This window comes from Amblyomma mixtum, chromosome 3, assembly GCF_055824585.1.
Source record: "Amblyomma mixtum isolate Tamu chromosome 3, ASM5582458v1, whole genome shotgun sequence".
Taxonomy (NCBI): Eukaryota; Metazoa; Arthropoda; class Arachnida; order Ixodida; family Ixodidae; genus Amblyomma; species Amblyomma mixtum.
In genome coordinates, this window is record NC_143014.1 from 430,455,893 (window position 1) to 430,465,370 (window position 9,478).

The 9,478-nt window shown below is 45.6% G+C and overlaps 1 non-coding gene across 1 annotated transcript; it reads left to right on the forward strand.

The window, feature by feature from the left end:
- The first annotated feature begins 9,121 nt into the window (after positions 1 to 9,121).
- Positions 9,122 to 9,193, forward strand: TRNAP-UGG (transfer RNA proline (anticodon UGG)). Its single transcript has one exon. It is a non-coding gene; the product is annotated as a tRNA-Pro (tRNA).
- The last annotated feature ends 285 nt before the right edge of the window (positions 9,194 to 9,478 follow it).

Here is a 9,478-nt window from a genome sequence, read left to right on the forward strand (position 1 = left end):
GTGAAACGCCCTGTATATTTATATACAAGGTGCTTCAGCTAATTTGCGAGGCAAAGAAGCCAATAAGGTTGCGCCCCTGAACATTGCCCCTATCCGTTTAGTTGTGAGATGCGGTGTTGTAATGTCAATATTTTATGTATAAAATATATATTTCTATGCGGTAAATATCTCTTAATTTGTCATCTTCTACGAGTAAGCCTGCTGGTCATCTTCAGTTACGCTGAGCTATATGGCTGGAGGGGTTTGGAAACCTTCCAAAGAAAACGAGCTCACCAGAACTATACTGGAGACCTAATGAGGTAAGGATAAGGACGCCCTCATGAGGGCTCCTCCTCGTGAGCATGCCCATTTCTGGTAGTTGTTACAACAGGGTACACAGCATATTTTTAGGGTTGACAGCTGGAAAATCGCCCACTTATCTGAAAAACAAAGGCTCTTTGTCGCTAATACCATGATGTACCAGTGAGAATGCAAGAATTAAAAGCGAGTGCTGCACTCAAACACTAGAAGATGCTACACTGAAGCAAGGTTGCCCAGTCAATCCATGCTGCTTGTCGCTTATACCTGATGCCCATAGCCTGTCGTAACGCGACGAAATCCCCGCATGAGGAAGATCAGAGCAACGAATGTGCGGCGTGCGGAACAGGGTACGAACGCTCTAGGGACGCTGCTGGAAAACGCGCTGATCGATAAGATCCTGAAGTCCAGTGTCCACACATCTGTCGGAGAGAAAAGCGCTCGTTGTATCCCTCCGAAAACAAAAATGCAAGCATCGTACCGTCGTGCGTGGCTTTATCTTTGCGTTTCGCAGTCATTTCGCAAACCAGCTATAGCGTTGATCACTCGCGGCATTGCGAGTAGGCCGCAGTAATTTGTTTCTCGTTTCTCTCCTTGCTCGGCGGCTCACGGAGTGCCTGTTAGCCACCGCGCAGCCCACTTCCGGTCAACCGGTATATGTCCACGCTAGTGCGTCCATGATATATGCTGAAGCTCTATATTACATAACAGCAATGCAGCGAGATGCAACAGCGTCCCCCGTGTTCGCCTGTTCACCGGTAACTCGATACTCTTGCTTTGCTTGATGCCACTATTCGCTATATGTTCCAATGATGCTTCTGCCTCGCCCCTGTGAGGGAGATTTAAGTAAAGTTGCTCTGCTTTAGTTTGTCGGGTTTGAAGTCCCAAGGCGACTAAGACTATGAGGGAGGCCGTAGCTGAGGGTCCCGGACAATCTCGACTACCTGGGGTTTTTTAACATGCACTGACATTTAACAGTACATGAGCCTCTAGCATTTCGTCTCTTTGGAAATGCAACAGCCGCGGCGTAAATAAAGTTAGCCGCTACTGTTATTGGGATATAGCATATAATTGTTTGGTTTGGTTTATTGGCCTCACGATTACGGCCTCTGTTAATGACTACAGTAAAACGGCCATTACAGGCCAACAGTACTGAAAAACAATAAATAAATCAATCAAACACCTAGAAAAATGCTGTTTCCAATCTGGTTGGCGGGTGCTTCTCGTTAATTTTTTGTTTTGTGCTTTAAGCAGCTGGTGTTGCGCATGTGCATTGCGCCGCGTATTTTAATCAATATCAAATGACAAAGCTCCGTTCTTTCTGCATTTAAATTGGCACTAGCGGTGAAACGGCACTGATAATGAAGTGGAAAGGTGGTCCTGGCATTTCTGAGCTGATGTAGCACCTGTACAATTTTATCGCGTTCTGTCATTCTGGTCTTACATTCGGCAGTGAGCCTATTTCTTTTAATCGTTTTTGCAGCTTCACTGCTTTTTCTTTTTCAAGGCGGATTTGCTCCGCAGCGCACCGCTTCTTTACATGGTTCTTGAGCTATGTATAAGGGAAGTGGTTACCCTGAACACCGCATGAAGGAGCAGAAAGAAGACTCTCTGCATGTTCGCAAACAAATTAATGATACGGGGCAGGTTGTCCAATTCAGAAAATCATGGACTACCTCTCAAGAATTGTGAATAGGTCCATGTCACCATAAAAGCTTGTAACCGAAAAGCTCTAGGTTGAGTGTAATGACACTGACATTGAAACAGCTCGTCGTTTCCCTGATAAAAAAAAAAAGGCTGCACATCAGTTCGGATAGTGAGGTTTGTTTCAGTCACTGTAAAAAGAAACAAAAGTCACCGGGGCAAGATGAGGCTTATAGTGCAAAGACGGTGAGGTGCCTAAAATCTACTTCAGTGAGAACCTAATTATGGTGAAGAGAAAGCTGTTTTTGGCAGTTCGCCAGATGGGCAATGAAAATGAATATGAATTTGTTGCTGTGAAGCGTGGAAAGATTTTTGCCTGGAAATCAGAGAGCCCCTTCATTATTCGAATCAGTGATTCTACTTATCTGAACAAGCTGGATTCGTTATCAGTATAGTAGAATCAGGTTATATCGAACTCGGAGGGGTTCGGAAAATATAGTTCGATGAATCGACAGATGTACAGTATGGCAGTAGATAAGCATACCTGAAACCTGAATTGAGAATACATTGCACCCAGTTTAGTGTGGGCTTCTTGCAGTGACCTGCCGCCCGCCACTGCAGTGCGCCGCTCGCTAAGCGTAGCGTGGTCCAACCTGCTCCACATCGAAGCCGCGGCGGACGCCGCTTTAATATGTGTTACCAGTACTACCAGTGCACTATACCAGTGCACTGGCGTGTTACCGGTGCACTATAAATAGAATAATCGCTCATTAAATTAAAGGCTCTGCTGGCTTCCGCAACATCTTCGGCAGCGAAGCACGTCGTGCGAAGGCTGCCGCTAGGATTTAGTAAGGGGTACTTCACCGCATGGCAGTGATGTGATGTGGAAAATGAATGTCACCCACATGAAAATCACAGGTTGAGTCTCTTGATTTCACAGAGCTTGTGCTGCACGTGACCAATCTGCGCGCGCGGAAAGTGATCGAAGAGCGTCATTAAGAGAAGTGCCATTTCCAGGCGCGCGGCGAGCTGTTCCATGCATCAAAATACCGGTGAACTTGCAGTTCCCTTTACAGCCCGGCTTTCCTATACTTTTTCACAGGATTTTCGAGGGGATCATCTGCGTGTTCGATACAGCCAAAAATTTAAAACATCCGGGTTTGATATATCCGGGCTCGACAGTACGCTCTTTCTCAATGCGCCCGCAATGGTGACTTTTGCGGCTTAATCTTAATTAAGAATAACGCCTTTAGTACCCTTAATGTACACATACATAGGACACGTAAACACTGGAATGAATTTTTGGCTGTTAGTAAGATCCCTAGCAACATGGTTTATGTGCTTATGCTGACTGAAATTAAGCGGCCGTCTTCATTTCTTGCCCTGTTTTCATTGGCGAATTATTTTAGCTTCGCGCAGCCTAATAGAATAAACGGCGGATGACTTTTAACGCGATAACGTTAAGGACTCGTTCTCAAGAAAATTTCATGTCGGCGTTGTGAGCAAAAAAAATCAAGGGCCTGGCTCTGGCAGGTGGTCCCCAGAGAGCAACCTAGGAGGCAAGTGGGCCACCTATAGGTCACGTGACCTTGCTGCGTCATCACAACCTGGCCACCGGAGAGTGAGCAAACTGCCCACTGTTGCAGGTGGCAGTTAAATAATGACTGGTCGCTCGGGAAGAGCAACCTGGGTCGCACAAGAACCTCCACTGGAAGCACCTGCCATTTTCGAACTGAACCACTTTTTAGCTCCGGATTTCCGAATGATGTCAATTGGTTAATTGAGGATTTATTATTGACACCCTTTCACCACCATGCTTGGTCGTTTATGAATAGCCGAATACTGCGAAAAAGCACGGTATTGAGCCAACCATAAAAGTTTATACAAGAGAAGAGTGTACTGGGAAACATTCCAAGCATCTTGTATCTGTCCGTTGCCTAAAAGGTATTTACAAGGTAATCGCAAATAGAATCAGGATAACCTTAGACTTCAATCAACCAAATGATGAGGCAGCATTCGTAACGGAAACTCTGCAATAAAGCATATTCACACTATCAATCAGGTCCTATCGAAATGCGCAGAATATAAACAACTATACGTAGCGTTCATTGATTACGAGAAGGCATTTGACTCAGTGGAAACCTCAGCAGTCATGCAGGCATTCCGGAATCAGGGTGTAGAAGAACCTTAGGGGAAAATACCGGAAGATATCGATAACAACTGCACCGCTACCATAGTCCTTCATAAAGTAAGCAATAGAACTCCAACAAGCAAGAGTGTCAGACAGGGAGACATGATCTCGCTTATGCTAATCACCGCCTGTTTACAGGAGGTATTCCGGGGCCTGAAACGGAAACAGTTGGGGATAACAGTTAATGGAGAATACCTAGGTAATTTAATATTCGCTGAAGACATTGCCTTGCTAGGTCACTCAGGAGATGAGCTGCAAAGCATGATCAATGAGTTAGTCAGGGAGAGCAGGACGGCAGGTCTTAAAACTAACATGCAGAAAACCAAAGTAATGTTCACCAGTTTTGCAAGGCAAAAATAGTAGTTCACAACTGGCAACAAGAAGTTGGAAGTGGCAAGGGAATATTTCTACTTAGGGCAGGTAGTGGCCGCTGATCCGGATCATGAGAGGGAAAAAAATTGAAGAATAAAATTGGGGTGGAGTGCATATGGCAGGTTCTCTCAGGTCATGAATGGCAGTTTGCCTATATCCCTCAAGAGAAAAGTATACGATAGCTGTATCTTACCGGTCCTCAGCTATGGGGCAGAAACATGGAGGCTAACGAAAAGCGTTAAGCTTAAGTTAAGGAGAACGCAGCGAGCTATGGAAAGAAAAATGATAGGTTTAACGTTAAGCGACTGGAAGAGGGCAGAGTGGGTGAGGAAACAAACGCTGGTTAATGACTTCCTAATCGAAATCAAGAGGAAGAAATGGGCTTGGGTAGGGCATGTAATGCGAGGGCAAGATAACCGCTGGTCCTTAAAGGTAAAGGAGTGGATTCCAAGAGAAGGGAAGCGTAGCAGGGGGCGGCAGAAAGTTAGGTGGCCGGATGAGATCACGAAGACTGCGGCGATATGGTGGCCTCAGTTGGCAAAGGACAGGCTTAGTGGGAGAGACATGGGAGAGGCCTTTGCCCTGCAATGGACTTAGTCAGGCTGATGATGGTGAAGATGATCTTGCATTGTTTAATGAGTATAGGAGCTGAGTTTCCCCATGCCCTCTCCTGTAATTAGAAACAAACTATCAGATCGTTGCTTCATCGGATGCCACCTTGTCTTCCCTTTTTAAAATTGGCACAGACACAAAATTTCTAACTCAAACTATATGATTTAGTTCATGGGCCTAATAAGATGTGTTCTAGCAAGCTTCAGTCGCAGGCTATGAGTGGAACATAATTTGTTATGATGCTTAATGTTGTCCGAGGAGTCGCTCGGCATTTTCATCTTGTGGCGTCAGAGTGCGCTTGCCCCAATTATTATGACGTCACCGAATTCAGTTGTTTTAAGGAACAACCAGTTTTTGGCGGCGATACCGACGTCATCAGAAATGTGGTAGTCCAAGCGTGCAGGTCGACGTGACGTCAAGGTGAACTTCAGCGCTGGCGCCGACAAAGACCGCAAGTGATGGTACAAAACCCTTTGCAATTAATTATTAACGCTCCATACTGGTGTTTTGATCTCATTTATAAGATTATCAGGCCTGTAGGCCTCTTTCAAGGCGTGGCAGCCAAAAACTTTGTGTCACTACACCTTCAAGGGTAACGAACTGGATTCCAAGAGAAGGCAAGCGTAGCAGACGGCGGCTAAAAGTCAGGTGGCTGAATGAGATTAGAAAGTTTGCTGGGATAAGGAGGCCACAACTGGCACGGGCGAGGGTTAATTGAATAGGTAAGGCAGAGGGTTTCGTCTAGGAGTGGGCATAATTAGGCTGATGGTGAGAATGACATTAGCGCTACCGTGCGATGCCGGTCATAACCTGTCGAATTATTAGTTCTAACCGGTGTTCGCGGAATAACGCTTTCAAGTGAAGCCTGACATTACGCAACGACCAGTGGAACCCATTTTGGTGCGAAATTTCCTAGGGTTGTTAAACGACCGTCTGCTGCGAGTGGGATTTCGATGAAACAAAAACTCCAGCTTTGGTGCTCTCAGCTGGCTTTTAGTGGGCTCTGTACCGATTGACCTTATGCAAAATTGCTGCCATCTGTCGGAGAAAAGAAGAACCAGTGGAAAGCGGCCATGTTGGAGGATGACTGAAGCTCGTTTCGCCTCTGCTCTCTGGATTTAGGCGCGCCCTGCGATAGCTTCCTTACGGCTGTGCTGGCTCGAAAGTTTTATTTCCTCTCACTTGAGCCTGTAAACATGACTAAACGGTCAGTCGACCTGTCTCTGCTGCCCAAGTTTCCAAGTGACTTCGCAGACACTTATTACGCGTCCAAAACACTTTCCGAACGACACCGAGTACGGAGCTACAAGTTTTTCACAAAGTCCTACGTCACTCTGCCGACACCGAAGACCAGGAAATGTACGATGCAAATACAATTTTCGTTTATGGCTAAAAATGTGCGCTTTTCGGTCTAGTTTGAGTCAGTTTTTATTTGGTTCGATAATTTTTGCGAACGGGCGTGCCGCTTGAATTGCTGCTGTTGTGGTAGCGTTTTCTGTGTGTTGCGTCGGGGCCGAAAGCAAACGATAGTAAACCTCACGCTCATGTTGGTAGTGTCGAAAAATGTGGCCTCTCAACATGCGACGCTTTTTATTTTCTTTGAAAAGTTCATTCAGCATTTGTTTGTTTGCTCTATCGCTTAAAGTTGCTTCGCGCGGCAAGCGGCCAGTTTGTACAAGTGGTGAGCAGCCTTGCGAAGAGCCTCGGAGTGGTGTGCTGCGTGATAAATGAAGTGAATCCTTGCTAGTGTTTCCGTCATCATCATCATCATCATCATTTATTTACCCTTAAGGGCCCCAGGGGGCATTACATAAGGGGGGGGGGGGGGGGGCGAACAGTAATCAAGTCACAAAGAACAAAGTTGGAACATAAACTTAGACACATGTAGATACAGCTGTGAACACTTCAAAAGAAAAACAAGCGAGTAAGTAGGTGAACACAAGAAAAAGAAAAAAAAAAGAAAAAGAAAAAGGGCCTTCAACAGGAATCATTTGGGGAATAAATCAATTAACATCTGTTTAAATTTTAGGGCGTTAACTTCATTCACAACACTGTCTGGAAGGACATTCCACTCGGCAATGGCAGTTGGCAAGAACGAGGAATTGAACGCATTGGTTGAACCATGAATGCGTTGAATACTACGGCAATTAAACAAACGCGTTTATGATCTTAAAGGGGGCAAAATTAGGCTCTCACGCAGTTGGGGAAAATTGTAATAAAGTTTATGAAATAGACAGAGCCTTGCTATCTTACGACGGGATGCCAAGGAAGGTAAACCAACGGAGGATTTGATATTAGTAACACTCGACCAAGAACCATAATTTGATGTTTTAAACCGAGCAGCTCGATTTTGAATGGCCTCTAACATATCTGCTAAATACTCTTGATGGGGATTCCAAATGCTCGATGCATATTCAAGTTTAGTGCGGATGAAAGTTTCGTATGCGATTAGTCTAACCTTTGGGGGAGAAAATGTGAGCGATCGTCTGATGAAACCTAGTGATTTAGAAACGCTAGCAGCCAGGGACGTAATGTGCTTCGACCAGTTAAGATCACATGTTATTTCTATGCCGAGGTATCTGTAGGATTCAACTTCAGATAGCGCGGTCCTGTTTAGCGTGTATGAAAAGTGCAGGTTAGATCGTTTACGGGACACGTGCATAAACTTGAATTTAGTTTCGTTCAATTTCATGAGCCAGGTCGAGCACCAACTTTGTATCAAGTTCAAGTCGTCCTGCAGCAATGACTGGTCGTTCGTAGTGCTAACACGGCGGTAAAGGACGCAATCATCTGCGAACAAACGGATAGATGATGAAATGCCAGCAGGAAGGTCATTGATAAAGACAAGAAATAGGAGCGGCCCAAGAACTGAGCCCTGAGGCACTCCGGAGGTAACTTTAGTAACGGTAGAAGGGTGGTTGTCGATGACGGTGTATTGCGAACGATTAGTTAGGAAACTGCGAATCCATGATAATATCAGCGGGTGCAGTGAAAGGGAGGAAAGTTTAGCCAAGAGGCGCTAGTGGGGAACTCGGTCGAAAGCTTGAGAAAAATCGAGGTAGATAATATCTGTTTGAAACAAGGAGTCAAGGTTTAGGTGGAGGTCAGTCGTAAATTCAAAAAGTTGAGTTTCACATGAGTAGCCAGAACGGAATCCGTGTTGGTTTGGAAAGAAAAAAGAATTTATATCGAGGTGATTAGCTACTTGGGAGTAAATAATATGTTCAAGTAGTTTACACGCAATGCATGTTAGCGAGATGGGACGATAATTTGATGGATCAGAGCGGTTTCCTAACAAATATTCGCACTACAACTAACGCGTATAATCGCTGCGGCGGATAACGCTAGTAGCGACGGTTGACACAAAGCGCGACCCGTACCACTGAACAGCTGGTCATGATTACTCTCTTGCGAGGCTGATAATCGCAGCACTTCAAGGGCAATCGCAGAAAAAAACAGCTTTTTTTGTGATATTTTTTTCGTGCCTACAAAGCTTATTTCTAATTTTATTAGCTGCATGGAGATAAGGAAATGTGTTGCGCGATGCCTCGACATGTAACGACGGTTCTGCAATATTTGTGCCGCGGATGTCGGGTATCGCAGTCCAAAAATAGAAATCCGCTCAGATCAAGCGCTGTTTCCCCTGGGCGTCTTTGTGACCCGTGCAACAAGGCACTGAGCAATATCTGGCCATCTTGAGGACGGTGAAACTAGAGCGCGCGCAACGAGCGTGTACCGGTACGTGCTGTGAATCCGGCGCGCTGATCCGGCGGCTATCCTCCAAAATGGCGGATCGCGCGCGGCGACCGCTAGATGGCAGTGCATTTCGCATAAGGTCTATTACTCCTTCACAATGATTGGTTCAGATTTCCCTTCCTTGAATAGATAGTGCACCGTTGCGCCGACATATTTCGTGCCATCATACCAGTTTATTCTTAACTTTTATTTCCCCTATAACATCTTTTCCTTGTTACAAATGCCGCACTGGAAACGGAATCCTGCAGCGGCCCGTTGGTCTAGGGGTATGATTCTCGCTTTGGGTGCGAGAGGTCCCGGGTTCAAATCCCGGACGGGCCCGCTATTTTTTTTTCTGAATATTCTTTCTTCAGCCATTGGACTGTGGCAGGCGTTATTCCCCGCATCAAGTTCCGTCTTCGCGCAGAAAGGAAGTAAGAAAGAACAGGAGGGCCCGCTATTTTTTTTTTCTGAATATTCTTTCTTCAGCCATTGGACTGTGGCAGGCGTTATTCCCCGCATCAAGTTTCGTCTTCGCGCAGAAAGGAAGTAAGAAAGAACAGGTAAGCACAAGTCTATTTTAATGCGAATGCGTGAAGGGTCGCGTTCTGTGAAAATCAACCTCCA